The sequence below is a fragment of the Lemur catta genome, chromosome 1 (genome assembly GCF_020740605.2).
Source record: "Lemur catta isolate mLemCat1 chromosome 1, mLemCat1.pri, whole genome shotgun sequence".
Taxonomy (NCBI): domain Eukaryota; kingdom Metazoa; phylum Chordata; class Mammalia; order Primates; family Lemuridae; genus Lemur; species Lemur catta.
The window spans coordinates 28,061,096-28,084,999 of record NC_059128.1 but is presented as its reverse complement, the minus strand read 5'-3'; the positions used below and the strand labels follow the sequence as shown (position 1 = coordinate 28,084,999).

Here is a 23,904-nt window from a genome sequence, read left to right as displayed (position 1 = left end):
AGAAAATCTCACCGGACAGGAGTCATCTGTTTGCTGTCTGTGATCTTACATCACGGACCAGAAGATTAAAATAGTGCCAGAGGCATTCGTGTCTGTGTGTTTGAAGTTGTAGAAGCCTGAATTGGAAACCACCTTCTGTTACCTTTTACATTAGTATTGTAGGGAAAGGAAACTTTGCTGGACATAATAAAGACTAAAGCTTGCAAATCACTGTATTCAGATGTTCACAGCTTAGATACAAGGCAGTTTAGATCTGCTACACTGAATTTGCTGTGGTGCCCCACACAAGCCTGCAGTGCCGTGATGGATTTGGGTTTCTCAGCTCATTTCAGGGATGCCTTTTAAAAATGATGGCAAACGCTTCCCTCAAAGTTCTGGTTATTGTGCCAGTATAAGACTCCAGGGACGATATTTGGCGTTCCTAGGTAGTGAATAGTTGACCAAGGCTTACTTTTTATCTAGCTACCATAGAATTTTTAAAAAGCATGCCCTGTTGATTTTTTGTTAGAATGCTGTCCAGAATATTCATTTAATGCTCGTAGTTATTTGACTTGTGGCTCACTGTGTAAGTTCATTGTTTTCCAAGGTTTGTGGAAGCCTTCTGGTCAGTGACAATGTGTGACATTAGCTTTGTGTCCTATGGCTAAAGATACTTTCTCGTGGCCTCCAGAACAGCCTTGTGAGGAGGGTGACAGAGCAGGTGGGTGTCATTCCCCTTTTACAGATGAAGAAACGGAAGGAATGAGTCTAATATGCACCTTGGCTATAGCATGGCAGCTACTGTTCTTCTTTCTCTCGGTGCTCTTTCCTTTATTTCACACTTTTTCTCTACACCTCCATCATTTTCTTGGTTGTCTTTCCAGTGGTAGATAATAACAGCAGCGACACCAGTAATTATAATAATAACAGCTGATCAGTTGCCGTGTGGCACAAAGTTTTGTAAGTGCGTTGCATGTCCTGACCCTCTCCTCAATCCTATGGAGTAGATATTATTCTCTTTTTAGGGATGAAGAAACTGAGGCCCAGGGAGGGTAGGAAACTTGCCCAAGGTTTGTAACACTTATGTCATAGGGTAATAATTGAGATTCTTAAGTGAAATAATATATGTAAAATTCTAAGCAGATACCCGGCTGTCAGTAAATGATAGTGGTTATAATGATTATAGGGTGCATCAGTTATAATTTCTGCTTATATGTCCTTGTTGTCGTTGTCAGCCAGTGAGCTCATTGAGGGATTGCTGTCTTGCTGGTTGCCAGCATTGGGAGGGCCTGGCACATCATTGTTGCTGTGTCACTGTTACTGTTGGGTGATCCACTGAATGTATGTGTACCTACTTGTGTTCTGGGGTCTAGGATCTGATACCAGTTTTTTTTTTATTTTATTTTTTTTTTGAAACAGAGTCTCGCTCTGTTGCCCGGGCTAGAGTGAGTGCCGTGGCGTCAGCCTAGCTCACAGCAACCTCAAACTCCTGGGCTTAAGCGATCCTACTGCTTCAGCCTCCCCAGTAGCTGGGACTACAGGCATGCACCACCATGCCCGGCTAATTTTTTTTTTCCTATATATATATTTTAGTTGGCCAGATAATTTCTTTCTATTTTTTTTTTTTTTAGTAGAGATGGAGCTGAGGCTGGTCTTGAACTCCTGACCTCGAGCAATCCACCCACCTCGGCCTCCCAGAGTGCTAGGATTACAGGCGTGAGCCACTGTGCCCGGCCACTGATACCAGTTTTGTTCTGCGGTGGTTAATCATCTGGCTAATGAGGTCAGCATGCTTATTAATCTGTATAGATTATTAATACTCTGTACTCACAGGGGTCTATAGGGTGGTTTCCTCATCATGCCTGGGGTAGAGCCCCCAGGGGGCTGTTGTGTTCTCAGGCACTGACACACTTAAAATGGCCTAGAGTTTGAGTGCTAACTGTAGCCACTGGAATTCTGTATTCTGAAGATCCTTTGACATTTAGAACAAGTATAACAAGAATTTTCAAGTTGGGATAAAGAGGCCGTTTCTGAAACTGGTTGGAAGACATGGAATAAGGGAAAGCTGAAGATGTTTTTGCATTAGGGTTGTTCTGTTTCTCTTGAGCTGTAGCCAGGAGACTCTTCATAATAGCCTGCATTTCAAATCCAATTGTAAAAAAAAAAAAAAAAAATAGTAACAATAGTGTAAATGTAGCTGTTTACTCTCTTAGTTTTTTCTTGTGTGAAGTTAGGCCTGGAGAATAGGCCATTGCTATCAGAGAGGGATGTCTGCTCTCTGAGTCAGCCTACTTCTCCAAAGCCAGAGAGTTCCTGACTGATGGCAGGACTGTGAGTGACCTTCATGGTGACTGAAGCCAAAGAGACAACAAAAGGCTGCTACTGTTTTGATCTTAGGGTTTCTCTTTGGTTTGCCAAGGTCCAGTTTTAAATTACCCAATTAGCAAGACTACTTCGAAGGGAAGGGATCAGGAATTTAGATTCTAATTATGGTTTCAATTCAGCTTAGTGTGGATGGCTTGATTAGCTGCGAGATTAAGCCAGATTTGGCCTTTGTTTTTCTCTGAACAAATGAAGTGACATTACTTCTTTTGGGAAGGGTAATTGAAAGAATGAGCAACATTCCACCCAGTATGTAATTTACTCCTGAGCTCCTGGGAAGCTGAATTCACCTTTTCCCTTTTTTGGTCTCTAGGATAATGTGAGCCCTAAGGCCGCACCTCTGGTAACAGGGAAGTTTCCGGGTCCTTAGTTTTGTTCAGATAATAGAGCACCTGGAAGTCATGTGATATTAATAGAAAGCCATGAAATACTGATGTACTTAATTCTGTCTTAGGAACTAGGAAGGATTTTACTAGCAGAAAATGACCACAGTTTTTTGTGGATAGGCTGGACATTAAATTTTTTTAAGACGACCACAGTTATGTGCATGTGATATAAAATCACAACTGCTGGCTTGGGTTTGGAGGTGAGGTGGAGGAACTCAGCTAAGCAAGATTGTGTGTGTGTGTGTGTGTGTGTGTGTGTGTGCGCGCGCGCGTGTGTGCACCAGTGTCCTGCTACTGTTCTTCTCTTTGTTCTGCTATACGAGCTTTGTTGGTATTTGCCAGCATATATACTGTGGCAGGTGCCAGCAAGTTAAACTTTGGAGAAAAATCTTAAAATTGAGAAAATTCTCTTACCAATTTAATTTGTTCTGTGAATCAGGAAGAATACATACATTGTCTTACTTTTTGACAGAAGACTACTTTCCTCAGATCTTTCAGCTTATTTTTTAATCTTAAAAATAATGTGTTCATTGTAAACAATGCAAGCAATGAAATGAAACATAAAAAATAAAAGTAAAAATTACCCCAAATCCTAAACCCAGAGATATAGCTAACATTTTGCTAAATATTATTATATAATTTTTCTATAATTTTCACATTTTTTATTATAACTATCATGTGTTAATGTATGCATATACATATGTACAACTTTTTATTTGGTTTTATATTCTGTCATATTTCTGTATGGAGGCCTTATTGATTTTTTGATAACTCCTGTGCTGATGTTGTAGGTTTAATTTATTTCTCAGAGTGTCAGTTTATAGCTGGAGAGTGTGTTCTCTAAGACTCTGTACCCATTTATATAAAATGCTTTAAAATCTCTGTAAGAAAATGACCCTATAGCTGGGCTTATTGGCTCACACTTGTAATTCCAGCAACATGGGAAGCTGAGGCAGGAGGATCACTTGAGACCAGGAGTTCAAGACCAGCCTGGGCAACATAGCAAGACCCCTTCTCCAACAAAAAAAAAGAAAAATTAGCTGAATGTGGTGGTGCATGCCTGTTGAGCCTAGGAGTTTGAGGCTGCAGTGAATTATGATCGTGCCATTGTACTATAGCCTGAGTGACAGAGCAAGAACCCCATCTCTCTTTAAAAAAAAGAAAGAAAAGAAAACAAGCCTATTAATAAAGCAAAACCCCAGAAAAATGAGTCATTCTGGAAAGCCAAGTTTTCCATGTAGTTAAGTGTTCAGCTGACTAATGACTAACCGAGATTTCTTAAACAGTTTTGATGACAAATTTTCTAGATTTTATTATACATTTTGTATCATTGTTAGGTATATACTTTGACCCAGGAAATCTATTTGGAAATAATGGGCAATAATTTATGGCTATATCCAATACTGCACCCAACAATACAGCCGTAACATTTTTATTCTAAAATATTTGAGAAACCATCAGAGAAATGTAAATTAAAACCACAGTGAACCTCACACCTCACACCTGTTAGAATGGCTATTGCCTAAAGACAAAAGATGGCAAGTATTAGAGAATGGAGAGAAAAGGGAACCCTTACACACTGTTGGTAGGAATGTAAATTAGTAAGGTCACTGTGGAAAACAGTATGGAGATGCCTCAAAATATTAAAAACAGAGGTACCATGTGATTCAGCAATCCCACTACTGGGTATACACCCAGAGGAATTGAAATCTGCATCTCGAAGAGCTGTCTGCACTGTGATATTCATTGCAGCATTATTCACAACAGCCAAGATGTGGAATCAACCTAAGTGTCCAATAACAGATTTATGGGTAAAGAAAATGTGGTATATATACACACAATGGAATACTATACGGCCTTAAAAAAGAAGGAAATCTTTTCATTTATGCAACATGGATGAACCTGGAGAATATTATGTTGATTGAAATAAGCTAGACACAGATGAACACCTCATGATCTTATTTACATATGGAAAGCTGAACTCATGGAAGTGGAGAGTAGAATGGTAATTACCAGTGGCTGGGGTGAGGAGGAGTGGGGGAGATGTAGGTCAAAGGATACAAAGTTTCAGTTAGGAGAAATATGTTAATAAGTAACATAAATTAATAAATTAGTAGATAAGAGCTCTATTGTACATGGTGACTATAGTTATTAATGGTGACAGTGTATTCTTGAAAATTGCTAAGAGTAGATTTTAAGTGTTCTCAACCACAAAAAATGCTAAGTGTGTGAGATAGTGGATACATTAATTAGCTCAATTTAGTCATTCCACCGAGTATACGTATTTTAAAACAATATGTTGTACATGATAAATATATACAATTTTTAGTTGTTTAAATAAATACATAAATAAATAAAAATTAAATAAAATATTTGAGAGAAGGGAAAATGGTCATAGTAAAATAAGAGAAAAATGCATTTACAAGATTAGCTGGGCATGGTGGCACATGCCTGTAGTCTCAGCTACTTGGGAGGCTGAGGCAGGAGGATTGCTTGAACCTAGGAGTTTGAGGTTGGTGTGAGCTAGGCTGACACCATGGCACTCTAGCCTGGGCAACAGAGTGAGATTCTGTCTCCCTCCCACAAAAAAAAAAAAAAAGAAAGAAAGAAAGAAATAACCTACAGACCAAAGTATCATCATTAATAAGAGAGTTTGGTTTGGGTTCTTTTGTTCAATATGATGTTTGCGAAAAAATGTATCCATATTTTTGTGTATAGGAGGGGTCATTTTTTTGTGTAGTATCTCATAATGTGAATATACCACAATTTATTCATCTATTCCTGAACATCGGTTTTTTTTTTTTCTTTCAGTTTTTGGCCATCACAACTAATGCTAATATGAGTATTCTTATGGTTGATTTTGCTTTTGGGGGGGCACTGTGTACATTTCTGTTGGGTATCTATACCTAGGAGTGGGATTATTGAGCTATAGGGATATGTGTTTGTTCAGATTTAGTAGACACTGCAAAGGCTTTTACCTAAGTAGTTTACAAATTCACTGTCACAGTGTGTGAGAGTTCCAGTGGCTCCACATCTTCATCAAACATTTGCATTTTTAGTCTTTTAATTTTTGCCATTCTGGTGGTATAGAGTGGCATCTGTTGTAGAGATTGCATCTCCCTGATTACTAGTGAGAATTAGCGTGTTTACTTGAAGAACTACCCTATGGGGAAATCTTATGTTATTAAATTTTAGTGTTTTTTTTTTTACATTGATTTCTGCTAATTTGACTTTGTTTTAATATTTGTAGATGCTATTATTTTTATCTGACATTGAATATATTGTGCACTGAGTTTTTCAGATCTCCAGACCCAACATTGATTCTTCTGTGTTATTTAAGTGGGGTGATCACTAATAGGTACAACTTGTCTTGCATCCAAATTTTGCTGCTTGATGATCCAATTTAATATGATTTTCTATTCCATGTTTAGTGAATATTTGAAAATGTAAAATATTTCATGTTATTTATCCATTTTACACTATGATTGATTAAAACATTGATCAAAGAATCCAACTTAAGAAATCCAAAAGGAAAGACTTTCTGGCTTTAGATCAGTAATTGTCTTTAGACCAACATGCCAGGAATGACTCATCTATGCTTTATTCAGAGTAACTTTGATTGAAAAGAATCTCACTGTAGAACAGAAAATTGCAAGTAAATTTAGTGCAGGTAGAACTTAAGTCTGAATATAATAGCTGTATGGAATATTGGTGGGAGAACTATAATCTTGGAGTCCAGTTCCTGGTTTTTAACACTAAATTTTCTTTGATCATGAAATGAAACTAAGAGCCTTGAATTACTGAATTATAAATCTTAGGAGAGGAAGACTTCGTAGAACTTCAGTCTGCCACCTTGAAACAATATGGAGACTCAGCATGTCCTGTGTTCTCAGGCTTGGTGCCAGGCATTGCCATACATATCTTCTTATTTATTTCTCAGTCGTACTGTGAGATAGGCAATGTTATATCCATGTTATGTATGAGGAAATTGAGTCTGAAAAGGTTATAGGAGGTCATGTAATTAGAAAGGATAAGTAGAAATTCCCTAACTCTGACTTGATGATTATACTGATGGAAATATGGTATTTGGAACCTTTGGTTTAAATTTAACAACTCCGTCAACTCTTTGAATTTCCTGGGCACCAGTAATGTATAAAAGTAGAGTGGTAGTTGTTGAATCTCAGGTGAAGGACAGTTAAGGAATTGTAAGGAGAGAGTTCTTGATTCATACTTTTTCATATTAAGTAAACATTTTCAAGCAAACATCTTGATTAAAGATATGTGTATCAGTAAATGTAATACCAACAGCAGCTGGTGAATGTAGAGAAATGGCCTAACTTCAGTTCTAAGTAAAGAAAAAAGTATGCATGCTTTAATGCCTGTCTTGAGCCCTAGAGCTCCTACAGGGCCTTGCCTTAGGTGAATGAGAGACAGAGCCTGCCCTCAAGGCACTAAGTGTTAGGGATGTACAGGAAGATAACCTTAAGGCAAGAGAGAAGGGAAACTGGCTTGAGATAGGTGCAAGCAAAGTGCCACAGGAATGCATAGCAGCAAGTGATGACTTTCAAGTGCAGCCTATCACGAAATGGTTTATGGAGAAGGTAGTTTTGGAACTGTCCTTGGAGAATGGATAGAATATAGACACTTAGAGATTGGTGTCTGGCTGGGGGTAAAGGCATTATAGAGTTTATCTTTTTATAACTGAATAAGTATACTGATCAAATAAGTGAGTACTATAAATAAAATTGAAGGAAAAAGTTACCCATCGACAACAAATGATGTGTGTTGTAAAGCCATAGCTTTCAGGATGAAGGTCAGACAAAACATGCATCAGATGGGTTCTTTTAGCTCTGGCTCTGTCTACCCAGTTACTCCCTTTGTCTGCCCTTTTCCAATGAATGTTCAGAATCATGTGCCTACTGGGTGAGACAAGATGTCCTGAGTCACACCTGCACACTTTCATGGATGCTGTTCTCCCTGCGGGGATTACCCTTGTTGCTACACTAATATTTGACAGGGCCTGGCACAGAGTAAGAACTTGCTAGATCCTTTGTGAGTGAATGAAGGATTGAATGAGGTAGAATTCTGTGCCTTTTTGCTAAGTTCATATTTTAGCATGTACAAGTACTTGTTCAGATAGTTACAACCTACCCCAGAAAGTCATCGTAGTGTAACTACAAGTTGGTTAATGGGTAAGAGGAAATGAGTGTGCGGTCTTGTAACTTTACCTGGAAATTGTTTAGTTTTATCTTTAGCTATGACTGTTATGTGTGCCGTTATTTGATCAAGTGAATGATTGCTAAAATGGTTAATTTCAAACTATTGTATTCTTTTTTCTCATTCCTTTTCTTAAATTATTTGGACTAGGCATAAGGAAGAAGAATGATTTATTCCCACTGTCTGTGTTGCTTGTTTAAAATTTAAAATTCTATTTGTTTCCACAGTGCTGTTGTTGCAACCACAAAACAAAATTGCTAAACTAGAAATCTTTAATTGGCGTGATTTTTATGATTGGATTTTATTCTCTTAGGTTACAGCCTTTTGGTAATTCTAAATCCTTATTGAGAAAAGTATCAGTTAACAATAATAATAATAATAGTTACTATTTCTCAGTATTTAATTTATACCTGGGACTTTGCTAAAGACTTTTGCATCTACTATTTCATCTTTACCATTATCCTGTGAGGTGTTAGTGGGTATCCTCATGTTCCTAGTAAGACTAAGTGGTTTCTCCAAGGTCACATAGTTTGTAAGATCACATATTTTGGTCATAGGATACATTCTTGTTTCATGTTAATATAATGTACTTTTGATGAACACTAATCCTTTTTCTCTGTAGCAATATTTGTTGGTTTGACATCTTTCCTACTGTGATCAAAACTCTTTCATTTACTATTGTATTAATAGTACTTAGAAATTGTGTGGGTTTTTTGTTTGTTTTTACAGCTAAAGGGGAAAAAGTAAATTATTTTGTTTCCCATGTGGTATCATTTTCTAATTGGTAGTTCAGTCTAAACAGATTTTAACAGTCCTCTGAGACAGAACCCTAGAGTTTAGATATTTCTTTTACTATGTGTGTAAAATAACATCTCAAGTTGTTGTATGGTATAACAGCAAGGGCATGCTACATGGATAGCAACAAAGCAGCGCTTTTATACTTAAGGTCGGAAAACAAAGAGAAGAGTAAATCAGTTGAGAAAATATGGGTATGCATTAACTGATCTGTCATTCGTCATATGTTTGGATTGGCATAAGAACAATCTACAGTAAATGTAAAAAATTCTTATTACAAATACTCAACATCTATGTATTAAAAATATAACCCTATCAATTTCATGCCCTAAAATACTACAGTGGATAACTGTTCATTATATATTGGTCTGCTGGCACTTGTGGGGTAGGGTGCTATGCTTTATAAATCCAACTGAATAGCGTGTCTAGACAAAACCAAATGTATAATTATATAAAATCACAGCTCAGGAATTATGACTGAAAAACTTTAATAATTATTGGCAACCCTAGGCCATTTTATATTACTTTGTTTGTATTCTTATAATGTTGGCCTGTTATTGTGGAAGAGTTAGTTTATTTTTAGACACAATAGAGAATGTCTAAAATGTGATATGATAGGAATCCAGTTTTTTAAGTAAAAAATATTTTCCATGCAAACAACCTTATGTTTCTTGATCTGGAGAACTGAGTAAATTTAAATAAGAATTATTGCTTCCAGTATTAAATTTGGGCAGAAGCTCTTTGAAACCAACTTAATAGGACATCAAAACTGCCATCTGAAATCCAAAATGTTTTAAATGGAGATGTACACTGTATACAGGGTATTTTTTAATAGTTCAAACTGATTTTTATTGTCTTCTCCTTCCAGTAGTCTTTTAGTTGATCTATTCTCCTCCTGTAGCTACCAACCCTCCATTCTTCACAGGAGAGAGATTGCCGGCCTCTCCCCTTCCTCCTCTGACCTGTCTGCTCCAGACAGGCTGTGACAAACAAGCTGCAGTGAACATTTTTATTATTGAGTTGTAGGATTTCCTTATATATCCCAGAGATCAGTTCTCCCTTTTTTAGATTTGTATTTTGCAACTATTTGCCCCTAGCTTGTGGCTTGCCTATTTAGTCTTTTTTATTTAATAATGTCATTTGATGATACAAAGTTTTTAATATAAAATTTGATTGATCATTTTTCTTTTATGGTTGTTACTTTCAGTGTCTTAGGAAGCCTTTACCTGCCCCCAGGTCCTGAAAATATTCTCCTGTGTTTTTTATGAAAGCCTTATTATGTTTTGCCTTTTATGTTTAAGTCTGTGATCCATCTTGAATTAACTTTTTTTACATACTTTATTATTGATAGTCTTTCAAGAGAGATATTACCTCCATTTTACAAATGAGGATTTTGATGCTCTAGGCATTATATATAATAGTACATTTGGTTTATAATTTTAGAATTTTTTGAGGATAGCAGGATGAAGATTATATGTTGGGTCATATCTGTATATAGTGTTTTGGTCAAAACCCTTTTTGAAACATGCACCCATCATTGTCATAAAAATATGGTTATTAACAAATGAATGTTCTTTTGGTAACAGGATTTATCCCCATAATGAAAGCAGTGGTATTAAGTGCAGAACAAGACTGCAACCTTGGTGGGCGTTTATTTTATCAGGTGGAGATGTATTTATTTACAAATGTTCCATATTGATGGCCTGGTGGCATCTGCCTGTTGAGTCAAGATACTTAGTCATATTGCAATAGAAAGTTGAAGTGAAAAAATCAAATTGCTTCATCTGTTTGCTGTCAGTTTCTAGTTTTAGCAGAAGCATCGCTTATTCCTAGTATTTGAGGTCTTTCCCCTGACAGTGCAGTATCCAGCTTTAGCAGTACCACCGTCTGAGGCTAAAGAGAATTCTCAGCAATAGATGTTGTTTTGTTGATGGTGTATATATACTGGGTGTTTAATATGTGCAAGCCATGCTATAAGCATTATATTTTGTACAGCATTCCAAATTTAAAGGGGAGGTTAAGAAAGGTTTTCATATTCACACACTTGGGAGTGATATGTGAGGGAACATAGTACAATCCTCTAATAAGTCTTCTGAATGGTGGCTTCTTATAAATCCTTACAAGTATCTGAGTTGTATTAATAGGTACCTCCACAATACACTGGTAGTCCAATCAATTTTGAGATATTGTAGGAGAAAAGGAGGCTGCACGTATTGAATGCAAGCATGTTCAAGGCACTGTACTGTAGGGATATTTAAAGATGAGCAGGACAGAAAGATGCTAATGCTACTACCAAAGAGAGCTTCACTTTGTTATTGGACTGCCATCCATTAGAATTTATGATTAAATCCATTTTTACCTTGTGATTTACTAGGGGGAAAGGCTGCTCTTTATTTTTTACTGAGCAAATAAACACAGTGAGAACTTCTGGGAGACTCACTTGAGGATCCTCAGACTCTGTCTGAGAGCTCGTGTTGCCCGTCCTGCAAGTTGGGCTGTTGTCTGTGTAAACAGCAGAGAGAACTGGCCAGGTTCATAGTGCCCTTTCAAAGTGGAGTTCTCTCGAAGGAAACATTAGCTTCAGTTGATAACTCTCAAAGAAACTAGGACAGTTCCCAGGCTGCTCTTTGTTTGTATAGATAAACAACAGGCATTAATAGAACCATGCTGGGGGAAAAAAAAACAGGAATAAATTTCACCGTGTTCTAATTGTCTCCCCTTAGCAGGGTTATGTTAACATTTTTTAAACCCCAGAATGGTGCCTAAAGTTGAGATTTCCATGCATTATGAACTAAATTAAAATGGTTTTTTTAAAGTGGTATTTGTTTTGCTTAGTGTTTGCCACTATTTCTGACTAAAGTGGATATTAATGGTCTCAAGCACATTGATCAGTTGGTTTTTAATGAACTGTTTTGTATTGTACCCAAGAACCAAATGTAATGGGCTTAGTCATTTGTTCTTTCAGTATATTTTGATTACAATTTTCTCTTTCATAGTAGCTGTCTCCATTTTAATTGAATTAAGTTATGCCATGTGAGTGCTTTTCATCTATAAATTAGTTATTGACCTATGTAGTATTTAATGATTTTAGGACGATAAGGCAAACTTGTTTTATCTTATAACTCATAGTCAGAATTTTGAACATTTCTACAGAAAAATTTTCCTGCTTGCTTAGGACAACACTTAATTGTCATGTGAAACCAGCAGTTCCCTTTGATTGCCATTTGAGTGTCCAGATTTATGTCAGCATTAATTACTGTCGCTGGGGGATTCTTTGAGCCAACATTGTATGTGTGTGGGTACTTACCAAAGCACTGTTGGATGCCTCGTCGTCCAAGTGAGCCTTGGCTGTTTTTACAGGTAAAGAACCATTAATATCTTGTCTTTGTAGATGTCAGATTATTTGAGTCAAGTAATATCTGTTTAACTATTGACACATTAATATATTTAAAAAGAAATTTCCCTAAGAAGCAATCATCATTCACTATTTGTTTGATCAGATGACACATGACATTTTTATTGTGTAGTCATAAAATAGCTAATTTTGTTGTGTTTAATGCCAAGAGCACATGTGCTTTCTAATAAAAACAGCATGCAACGCCCAAATCTACATGCATTATTTAGAAGCCTATTAAAATCTTGGGGGTTTTTGTGATTTATATTGCATTGTGTCCTATTTTCAAAAAAAGTATGTGATTGCAGCCACAGCTTAAAAACTGAAGAAGCAAAAACTGGCCCTTTTGTTTTCAAGTATAACATGTTATTTTGAGAGGCAATATCATGCCTAGAGGTTTAACACATAACTCTGGCTCCAGATTATCTGGATTCAAATCTTGCCTCTATCGCTTACTAGATTTGTGACCTTGGGCAAGTTACTTAACCTCTTTGTGCTCAAATGTCCTCCTTTGTGGAGTGATAATAACAGTGATAATAGTGTGCACCTCATATGGTTGTTAAGAGGATTATTAAAATTAATACACATAAAGGGAACAGTGCCTGGCACGTAGTAAGGACGAGTAAGACGATAAAGGGAGAAAAAGGTAGGGGTGTGTGTGTTACAAGGGATTCTCCTATAATCAGTTCCAATTCTTTTAAAGTTGGTCTTTGATTTCCTAATCCATCAGTGATATTTGTAGGGTGACTTTCATGATGAATATTGTTCTAGGTTCTCTGGGGAGTACACAAAAGAAATAAAAGGCACGGTCCCTATTTTAAAAGCTTGAACCATATTGAAATAGGGACCAAAAAGGAGGTTTATACAAATCAAAGTATTATAGCAATGTACAAGTAAAAAGGTCTTAATCTTTTACAATAAATACAGAGAGGATGAAGTAGTATAAAAGGTGAATTTTGATCTTGGAGGCCAGAAAGTACAGAAATGCATCATGAAAAGTCTCAGCTTTGTATCTGTGAGAACCACCTATGTCTCTGAAAGAAAGCTCGTTATGTTCATTGCTCCCCTGCAGGGCTAGTCATTCATTTTAGATGAGTTCTGAGCCCCCCTGTTTTTGGTTAACTGTCTTTCTTGTTTCCATCAGTAGCTCTTGTAACTCCACACTAGGAACCAAGTGCTCCAGCCCAGTTTCCTGTCTCTCCATGTCTTTTTCCATTTCAAGCCCTTGTGGCAGGTGCTCATTTGGAATGCTCTGGAATGCCCTCTCTCCCACCTCAGTTTCTCTGAGACCACACCCCATCCTTCAGAGTCCACTGGTCTCACCTCTGGAACACCATCCCCAACCTCCTAAACTGTACCCCAGCTTCCCCAGCATAACTTTAGTGCTTAGTTATTATTCTTGGGGGTGCTAACTCCACACAAAAACTGCAAACCAGGAAGTGCAGTACGGATATGAGTGGACAACACTGTCTTATCTTTCTCACATTATTTTTTTTTACCTGCTATGCATTTACCCTGTCATTCCTCCCCTCCCCTCCCGCTACCCCCCACAGTCACTGAGAGCTCCTAGAGGTCCAAAGCTTTATGTTTGTTAACCTGTCCACATGCGCCCCCCACCCCTCGCCTCTCCCTCCCTCCCTTCCTCCGTCCCTCTCGCTCTCGCTCTAGCTTTCTATATCAAGGACAGTGCAGAGCAGTAATGAATGAGTGAGTGACCGAATGATGCTCTCTGCTAGTGGTAGCAGAGGTGTCTCATGTTCACGCTAATGCAGCTTTCTCCCAAGAGGCTGTGTAGTTAATGTGGGCAAAAGAGCAAGGAGTTTTGTTCTGAAGGACTTTGGTGTAGTCTGGACTTCACCACGGTGTGGCATTGGGCACCTTTTCATCCACAGTCTTGTGAAAAATGAGGAAGGTGATGTTGCTGTATACTTCATGGGGCGGTGTTCATGAGTAGATGAAGTGATGTTTGTGGAAAAACAATTTTGTTAATTTTTAAGTGCTTATTAGTGGTTTCTAATAAAAACAGATGTTAGAACTTCGATTAAGCATTGGATAAGTTCCTAAGTCATGCTCATTCTTGACCAAGAGGATGACACAGTCGTGTGGGTGGAGATGGGGCTGCGAGGAGACCTGGCTTACTCTGACTGCTTCAGCCGGGCCTGGTCCTGCGCCTGTGGTAGCAGCCTGGTCGGGGTCGGGGGGTGCTGGTGCTTGGGAGACCCCTCACCACGTGTCAGAGGAGCTTAATGAGGAAATTCTAGGAGCTTTGTAAATACCTGGGTATTCAGACTGAGACAGGGAAATGATTAAACCTGTGACATAACATTTCTTCACACCAGTAGGAAGTTTACCTTGGAGAGCTTTAGGTGGGGCCTTATGTTACTACATTTTATAAAGAACCTTTGAACAGTAAATGGGCAACTGGGTGACGATTACCAAATGACAGATACCCAGCTTCTGTCTCTCTCCCTGTCTCCCGGAAATTTATAGTAGATTCTGACAGGGACAAGTTTGTAAAAGAAGGAAGCAAAGTTAGCAGCAAATAGCTTCCTCCAGTGACTTTGGGATTTGTTGTCTGGTAGGTGTAGCAAAAGGAGTGGGGTGTCAGTTGGTGCTTGTCTGGTGGGGTTGCCTGTGCATTGTTGGATGTTTATATTAGGAGCTCTGTGCTCTTGGGATCATGACTAAATCACGTAAAGTTTCTGGGTGTTAGGGTCCACATCCGTAAAATGAGGGTGTCAGGGCAGGAGTCTGTTGTCACTCCTAAGCTGTGACTATTGTGTAGCTTAAAAGGTGTTTGAAAATCTTCTCCTAGTCTTCTAATTATATATGGAAAGCTTCCCAGAGGAGTCTGAAGATTTTGGGGAGGGTTTTTCACTCAGCAGCGTGAATTAAGGACTTAGCACGGGCAGGGACTGCTTTAGGGGCCAGAGGCACAGCTGCCAACAAGGCGGAGTCCTTTCCCTCTAGATGTTTACATTTTAAGGAGAGGGGACAGGGAAACACTCAAAAGCACATAGAGGGGTGGCAGGATTACTGTTAGATTGGATGTAGAGTTATGAATGGGGAAGTTCAGGACACCTTAGGCGTTTGGCCCGGGGGGCTGTGTGGATGGTGGTGGTGACTGTTGGCCTGGTGCGTGGAGCATTCCGGGGTTGGGGGTGCCATGTTAAGTTTGACATGCTTAGGACAGATGTTATCTAGAGTTTTAAATCTGAGAGTATTCCCTGTGTGGATGGTATGTGAAACTTTGGGACTGGATGAGATCAGCTGGTGATTGAATTTAGAGAGAAAAGAGAGGAGTGCTGGAGACCAAGCCCAGGGTCTGGGAGAGAAGAATAGGAGAGAGATCTTGGTCAGTTGTTCTTGGCTTCCATTGAGCAAGTCTGTGTTAAACACTAACATGTGCCCTGCTCTTCCTTTAAGTTTAGGGACCTCCTATACCTGTGTCTGTTTAAGTTCATACTGCATATATACATAAGGTTTGACAAATACCTTTTAAAATGATAAGACTCACTGCAGGGTGCTGAGAAATGGGAGCTCTCTTCAGTGACCTCCTCCTCCTGTCAAGCACATGGACGCCTATGCCACCCTCAGTGCTTAGGGTCATGCAGCCACCATCCAGACTCCCATGTCCTTCTGGGTCAGCCGGTTGACTTGAATGTCGATCAAGATTCAGTTTTGATTGTAGCAAAGCCAGTTTTTTTCAGTTGTACTTGTCACTGTAATTGCATAATTAAAATTTAATGTAATCTGATTAAATATGAGTATTATTTTTCTACAAATATATGCTAAATGCTTCGGAAGGCCTCCAAAAATAAGCCTCCAAAGGAGGGGAAAAACTACTGTTATGTTACATGTGGTCATGGTCACTATAAAAGATTGGGGGGAATAATTAAACTTCTCAGGTTGCTTCTTGAGGGTGTTTGAGTTTGTTCTCTGCTCTAATGAAAAAGGGAAATTAGAAGTCGTGATGATGCTTTATTGGGTGTGGTTTGTATAAGAATGACTAGCCTAACAATTAGTCTGGACACTGATTATTCTTAGAAATGGCCTTGAGCTTGCTGACGTATGTAGCATGTTAATTTCAAATAAAATGTCTAAGGTATATAGTGTTTATGGTTCTCTGCTTAAACAAACCTTTTCAATTTCCAAACCAATTATCATCCTATTATCTTGGTTAAGTGAGTTTTTACTTATATGAACGTTGTAAAAAACTATTTTATAGTATGTACCAACAGCCTTCAAAATGGTTATGTTTTGCTGCCATGTCTAAGACTTTATTCTGTAGAAACTTTTTTTAGGTTCCTAAAAATTTGTATCCAAGGATGTTTATTATTTTAACATTTTTAACATAAAAATTGAGAGCAAATTATATGTCAAATAGTGCAGAAATGGTTAAATTATGGCATGTACCTATGGAGAAATGTTACACAGTGATTCAATATCTGATATTTGAAGAACATTAAACAAAATGCAGAAATGTGCACAGTACAATGTAAAATAACAAAGAATACAAAACATTTTACCTGGTATGATCCCAATTTTTAAAACTATACCACAATATTAGTAGGGCTTATCTTTGGTGTGATTATGAGTGGCTTTGAGTTTATATTTCATATTTATTTTAAATTTTCTAATTTTCCACTTTAAATGGATGTTATTTTTCTGTTAATAATTACATGGTAGCTTTATTACAATAATGGATGACTTGGAACATTTAAAAGAGGCTTTTTGAATTTGGTTGCTGTTGAGTGTCGGTGCTTCATAGAATGACTCACTGTGAGAGAACATGAATGAAAACAGTACACATTACTTCTAGCCTTAAAAATTATTAATTACTTATAATTAAATATATTAATATTTATCAATATATTACATGTAAATATATAAAATAGATAAATAATTAATGATGTATAATTAAATATATACCTTTAATTAAATGTACATATAGAAATAAAATTGCCTCATGTATGTAATAAAGATAATTATAAAATATATGTACTGGGCCAGGCGCAGTGGCTCATGCCTATAATCCTAGCACTCTGGGAGGCCGAGGCGGGAGGATTGCTCGAGGTCAGGAGTTTGAGACCAGCCTGAGCAAGAGCGAGACCCTGTCTCTGCTAAAAATAGAAAGAAATGATCTGGACAGCTAAAATTATACATATAGAAAAAAAATTATCCGGGCATGGTGGAGCATGCCTGTAGTCCCAGCTACTCGGGAGGCTGTGGCAGAAGGATTGCTTGAGCCCAGGAGTTTGAGGTTGCTGCGAGCTACGCTGACGTCACGGCACTCTAGCCAGGGCAACAGAGCGAGACTCTGTCTCAAAAAAAAAATATATGTATGTACTATTTATATATCTAGAAATAAAATTTTAATCTTCATAATCATTATTAATGATTTGTAATTGTTATTAATCTTCATTATGACCAAGATAATGGAACAAAGTAGAATTTTCCTCATTTTATAAGTAAACAGTCTCAGACAGGTTTGTTCCCTTACCCTAAATTACACAGCTTGTAATGGCAGAATTTGAACCCAGATTTTCTGATGCTAAATGTATCGGTCTTTCTGTTCCTGGTACTGCTCTTTTCTTCAGGAAAGTTAGATATGGAAAGAAGGAGTAGTGGGAATCTGCCTTAACAGTTCTGAGTGAGGAACTGCTTGTGGATTGAGGACAGTTCTCAGATGAGGTTCAAGTCTGTCTTTGAAACAGGAAAGTCATTCTGGACTTGCTCTTCTCTTACATAATGGTACTTTTAAAATGCAGAGGAGTTGGGTGATGTGCTCAAAGTAATGGGAGAAAAAAAGTAACTTGAGAACAGAAATGTTATCAGAAGGAGCCCAGAGCTATGTTTTCCAAAATGAGTGTATTTGTTGTAGTTCAGGAAGAAGATATTAGAACTGTCATTAAGCTGTTCTAAGAAATAAGCTAAAATTTACTAATATTTAATATTGGGATTGAAACTGGGATCCTGTTTGGGTCCTCTGTCAGATGACAAGTGTCCCATTTGGAACACCGCTGTCCCAGGGATTGTGTGGGCCTTCCATAATGCTGAGGTCCCTCATTTCCTTGTTTGCCCCCAGCCTATTGTGATATGCTAGACTTTCAGATTATGTTGACCTGTTTTAATTAAAGCAACAGCTACAGAATTGACACTTGGCTTTAAAAGATTCCTATGGAGAACCATGGGTTGAAGGTAATGTTGGTAATGCAAACACAAATGAGCCATGAAAAATTGGTAAAGCCAAGACTTCTCCCAGTACAAGCTATTATCAACTATGAAGTTAGCTGAAAAGTGAATTTTGTCTAAGAGAATCAGTTCTCCTTCATGGAATTATAATACATTTACACAGATCCTCCAAAGTGGAGGAGATTATGCATTGGCCAGGAGAGCAGCATGCTGAGTGCTTCAGTGGACCGGTGGGTAGTGCCTGCTGGAGTTGGCACCTTTTGCATGCAGTTCACTTTCTGTTTTTATTCCTTCTATTCTGCAACTGTGTAAGTATCTCTTGGGTCCAGGCACTGTGCCAGGGTGATAAAGAAGACAGCCTTTTAAGGAGCTCATAATATAAAAAGGTCTCAGTCTTGCTCCAAAATTACGGAATGAGAATTGTGTCATTGGAAGAGATTCCTGGAGTCATCTCAGTCCAACCCTGCGATTGTTTAGGTAAGGACTTCTCTGTCGTGCACCCATATCAGTACCTAGGAACCCATCCTACTCTCTCCCTGACTTGGTATCATGGGCTTCACTTAATAGCTTCTAGCTTTTCCTTTCTTCCCTTGGCTATTTATAGTTACATTCTTAGTCCTGATTTTCTAACTTGCATTTTTGCCAATGGGCATTGCTAATGTATTCCAGCCTGAAAAAAACCTTAAATTTCGGGCTCTAAGTCATGTAAAATGAATGAGTTTTCTTAAGAAAATTTTGTGTGTGTAGGTGTGTGTGAGTATGTGAAATTCTGTCTGTTGATTTTCTTCTGAATGTAGAATGCCTTTGCTGACCATGAAGACTAATAGAAATAGCACCTTGGGCCAGAGACAGGAAAGCACTCTGTGAAGGTGTCATTTGAGATCCCCTCTCATGGTGTCTAGTAAAAAGCAGCATCCCCCGGTGCAGGTGAGTCAAGGTTCAGTCATGTGCAGCCAGGTGATTATTTTTAAGTACATGTCTGACAGAACCCCAAGGAGTACCACTCTCTAAAGAATGATGTAGCATATACTTCAGGCCTGAAATATTATAATCAAAGCAGGCTTGTTAAATGCTCATCTGTTCCTGCGTACTGTTCTCCAGCAAGATAAACACATCAAGAAGCAGTCTCTCCCATTTAAAAATAGCCAGACTCTCCTTATGTTTGTAACTGAATTATTTTTTGTATTAATTGGTGAGAACAATGTTATCTGAAAGTTTCGTGTGTCTCCCCTCCACTCCTTTTTTGGTGGTGATGGTGAAGGGCTAGGTAATGCCTTCGAAGAGGAGGGTTTCCCCAGGAGTATTAAAAATAAATACAGTAGTCACTGTCATAATTTATGGCAAATTATGTCAGGAATAGAGGAAAGGAATTCTGCACATAGCTTGATGTTTCAGAATTGGGAACATTTGGAAAATAGAGAAAAATGGAGGGGAAAAATAAATTTATCCATAGCTTCTGCATTAAAACAAAAATTCTATTTTAAAAAATTCTTTTAAAGGAACACATTTGTGATTATTTTATGTCATTGAATGGCCAGTGCTAAGCATACTTGAAACAGGGAAGGAGCAATGAGTGACAGTGGGATAAGGCAGTGTCTGAATTACCCTTTTAGTGGTCGTTAGTGGGTTTCTTTGAAAAAGGCAAAAATGACTCTGTGAAAAATGCTTTGAGGCAGTAGAAGACTAATAGCAGTTGGACGGAGAGTGTGCAGAGACATGGCTTAGGAAACAATTTTATTATAGCACTTTGAGCCTGGGCAGGATCATTTTGGTTTAACAGTGCAATTGAGAGCTTTTCTTTCCATTCGCTTGCTCTGTTGAGGAGGCGTCAGTTCTAGCAGGAGGTTTACACAAAGTCGGGTTGGTTTCGGGCACATTGCGGAGGCACCACAATTGTGCTGGTCATGGTGACACGGTGCAGATGCTCCCAGTGGAACTGGTTTCCGTGACCTTTTCCTTTTGTGTACGCACACTTCAAGTTTTAAAACAAACTATGTGTGCATTGGGTGCTTCCTGTTGAGGACGTGGAGGAGGTGTGTGGAGCCCCGTGGGGACAGACGGGCCTGGACTGCAGTGGACAAACTTTGGATGATGCCAAGCTCACGCGTCTGTTTCCCCAGTGATTCACCTGCTTGTAACATCAACATCTCAAAAGCCAGAAGCCAAAACGACTAGAACTGTTGGGCTCTGTTCAATATTAGCATTCTTGCTTTTAAACAGTCTGATTTTTGTGGCCGAGCATTTAACTCTGGAAAGAAACAATTTTGTGGTATCTTTTAAAATATTTTCTAAATAAAATTAGTTTAAATAATACTTAATACTACATTGTTCCATTATCTTTAAAACTCATTTCTGTGGCAATATTCAGTACCGTGTTTACGTAAGTTATTTATAAAAAATGTTATTGTAAATATGAGAGAGATATTTTATGTTGGTTTTTTAAAAAAAATAACTGAAGTAAAATTGCCTTTTTTCTTTGGTTTACAGTTCTGTGAGTTTTAACACATGTATAGATTTGTGTAACCACCCTCACAACTATTCACCCCCTCAAAAAGTTCCCTCATGGTGTACCCTTTCCCCACCTCTAACTCCTGGCTAACACTGGGCTGCTCGCCATCCCTGTAGTTTTTTCTTTGGGAAGATGTCATTTGTGTGGAAGCGTACAGTAGATCGTCTTTTGAAGCTGGCTTCTTTCCCTAAAATGTCTTTGCGATTCATCCAAGCTGTTGTGGGTATAGATAGTTGGTTCCTTTTAATTGCTGAATAGGATTCCTTCGTATGAATGAACTACAGTTTATTTATCTAGTGTCCCACTGAAGGACATTTGGGCTGTTCTAGTTTGGGGGTATTACAGAAAGCCTACTATGAACATTTGTGTTGGAGTCTTTGTACAGATACATGCTTTCCATTCCCTTGGCTGAATATCCAGGAGTGGGATTGCTGGATTACCTGGTAGGTGTACATTTAACTTTTTGAGGAGGTTTCAAACCATTTTCCAGAGTAGCTGTATCATTGTGCATTCCCAGCAGCAGTGTGTGAGAGTTTCAGGTATGTGGTGCTCTCAACAGCACTTGCTGTTGTCTAGGTGCTGTCAGCGTTTTTTATTTCACCCATTCTGGTAAATGTATAGCGTTATCTCATTGTGGTTTTAATCTGCACTTCCCTAATGGCTAATGATGTTAAAAGTTTTTTTCATGTGCTTACTTGCCATTTATATATCCTTTTTGATGAAGTGTCTGTTCAAGTTTTTTGCCCATTTTTTAATTGGGTTATTTCTTTTGGTTGAGTTTTCAAAATTCTTTTTTTTAAACGTATCCTGTATGCAAATTTTTTGTTGCATATGTGATTTACAGATAATTTTCCCAGTCTGCATCATATTTTTTTCATTTTCTTAATAGTGTCTTTCTCTGAACAAGAATTTTTAATTTTGATGAAATACAATTTATCTTTTTTATTTTTTTAATGGATCATGCATTGAGGGTAATGTCCAAGAACTCTTTGCCTCACTCCAGGTTATAAAGATTTTCTTTTATGTTTTCTTCTAAAAGTTTTATAGTTTTACATTTAGATATCTGTGATTTCTTTTGAGTGAAGATTTGTATAAGGTCTGAGGTTTTAGGTCAAGGTTCCTATTTTTTTGCATATGGATGTCCAGTTGTTCCAACACTTGTTGAAAAGACAGTCTTTTCTCCTTTGTTGCAGTCTTTCTCCTGAGTTGCCTTTGCACGTTTACCAAGAATCAGTAGTGTTGGTTGATTTCTCCATGACTTCCTGTTTCCCTGGGGTTCCCCTTTCAGTCTTCCAGCCACAAAAATGGGGTTTTAGAACAGGACAGTGCAGGTCCTCTGCTTATGTTCTGTGTTGAGAGGCAGGAGGACAGAGGACAAAAGCAGCAGATATTTGCTCCTGCATCTTGGGATCATAGCTGCTCTGATCAAAGAGGAAGCTTCCCTTCTCTCAGAGTTTAGGTGACTGTGGTCCCTGGTGTCTGCCAGCCACCACCTTGGGATTGCATGAGCTGGGAAACAAGAGGCTGGAAAGAAAAGAAAGAAGACTGGGGGAGTTCCCTCACTCTCTCCAGGTTTAGGAATCCCCTTTCCTGCTCCTCTAGCTAGAACTCAAAGGATTCCTTCCCTCGCTCCACGTCCTGGTACTCACTTGTGGGTGTTGGGCTGCCTTGAGTCCAGGCTAGGGGATTCTGTAGGAAAAAATGGGGAAATTCATTGCCAGTTTGGTGGTACCTTGAGATTCAGTCTTCTTCCTTAATCAGACTGCTGTCATTTACTTTTCAGAGCCCTCGATTAGCTGCTGCATGTGATCTGTCCAGGTGTTATAGCCGCACTCACTAGAGAAATAGGATGGAGTATGCCTCCGTCATCCTGCCCAGAACCACTACGCCTCTATGTTGTTTTTAAATACAAAATTTGGAGTAGTAGTTTCCTCTAGTTGCATAAATCTTGAAATAATAAATATTCTGTGAACAATTGTTTCTCTTAGACTTTTTAAAAAAAGTCATATTATCTTAGCTGAATTGATTTACATTGTATAAAATATGATAACAAAGTGGAAACCTTTCAGTTTTGTGGAAATCCTGTGTTAAGATTACAGTGGGCTCTTTTCTTGCTTCTCCCTACCAAAAAAGTGAACAATTAAGGTAAGCATTTTAATATCATATGCAAATTTACATTTAGTACTGTTGGAGTTTAGGTGCAGAAATGCACCTGGGACACCTGTGGTCATTCACTATTCCTTTTACCTTGTGGTTCTTGACTTTTGTTACATTTAAGAATTGTCTGATTTTAGGCCCTCAGTATCCAGTTACTGAATTGCCTTTAAGATGTGAATTCATTCTGAACCCTTTGCCAAAGCCCGAAGGAGAATTACGGAAAGTAAAGAAGTCCAAATAAGAGAGGCTAATGATTAGCATAGTCATTCTCTACTGACTTTTAAAAAATATGGACTAAATATAATTATCCAGACAGCTAGTGAAAAACAAATAAAATTCAGTGGATTCCTAGTGGAAACAACTACATGCTCTAAAAATTAGCTAATTTATTTTAAGTCATTATTTACCAGTAGAAAACCATTAAAAATTAGTGAGGGGGAACTCAGCTGTAGGTGATCATAAATCTCTTGAATCCACCTCAGGAGGCCATCTTGTAATGGAGTCACAGCAGGATCTAGGAGTTGCCAATTAGGAAGGCCAAGTTTAAGGTAATTAAGAGTAACTCCGCATTTTAATCATAGAAAGTGACAATAAAATACAAAGATGGAAGATAGTTGAGTAATCCTATGATATCCTTTTATTACGGCTACATGATAATGGTAATTCATTAATATTTTTATGTTTTTAGCATCTATTTGCCACAAAATGGTAAGTGTCTCAAGGGCTGGAACACTGCCCTCCCAGTGTTTGCAAGGCTTTTGTTACTTAGGACTAATAACAATCGGGACTGTCTATGGAGCTTTGTGCCAGGCCCTGTGCTGAGCACCTCACAGGGGTCATCCTACATCGTCATCACGAGAGCGCTGTGAGGCTGGTCCTGGTGGCCAGGA

General features: G+C 38.2%; 1 protein-coding gene across 10 annotated transcripts in view; it reads left to right on the top strand.

The window, feature by feature from the left end:
- Positions 1 to 23,904, top strand: part of SIPA1L1 (signal induced proliferation associated 1 like 1) — a 358,554-nt gene that overhangs the window by 111,425 nt on the left and 223,225 nt on the right. Inside the window, exon 1 of one of the 10 annotated variants that reach the window (XM_045564637.1) lies at positions 1,741 to 1,762. The exons of the other annotated variants lie outside the window; for them this stretch is intronic. The gene's annotated coding sequence lies outside the window, so the exon portion shown is untranslated. Of the gene's footprint in view, positions 1 to 1,740; positions 1,763 to 23,904 lie in introns of those variants that run through there. 10 annotated transcript variants of the gene reach the window in all.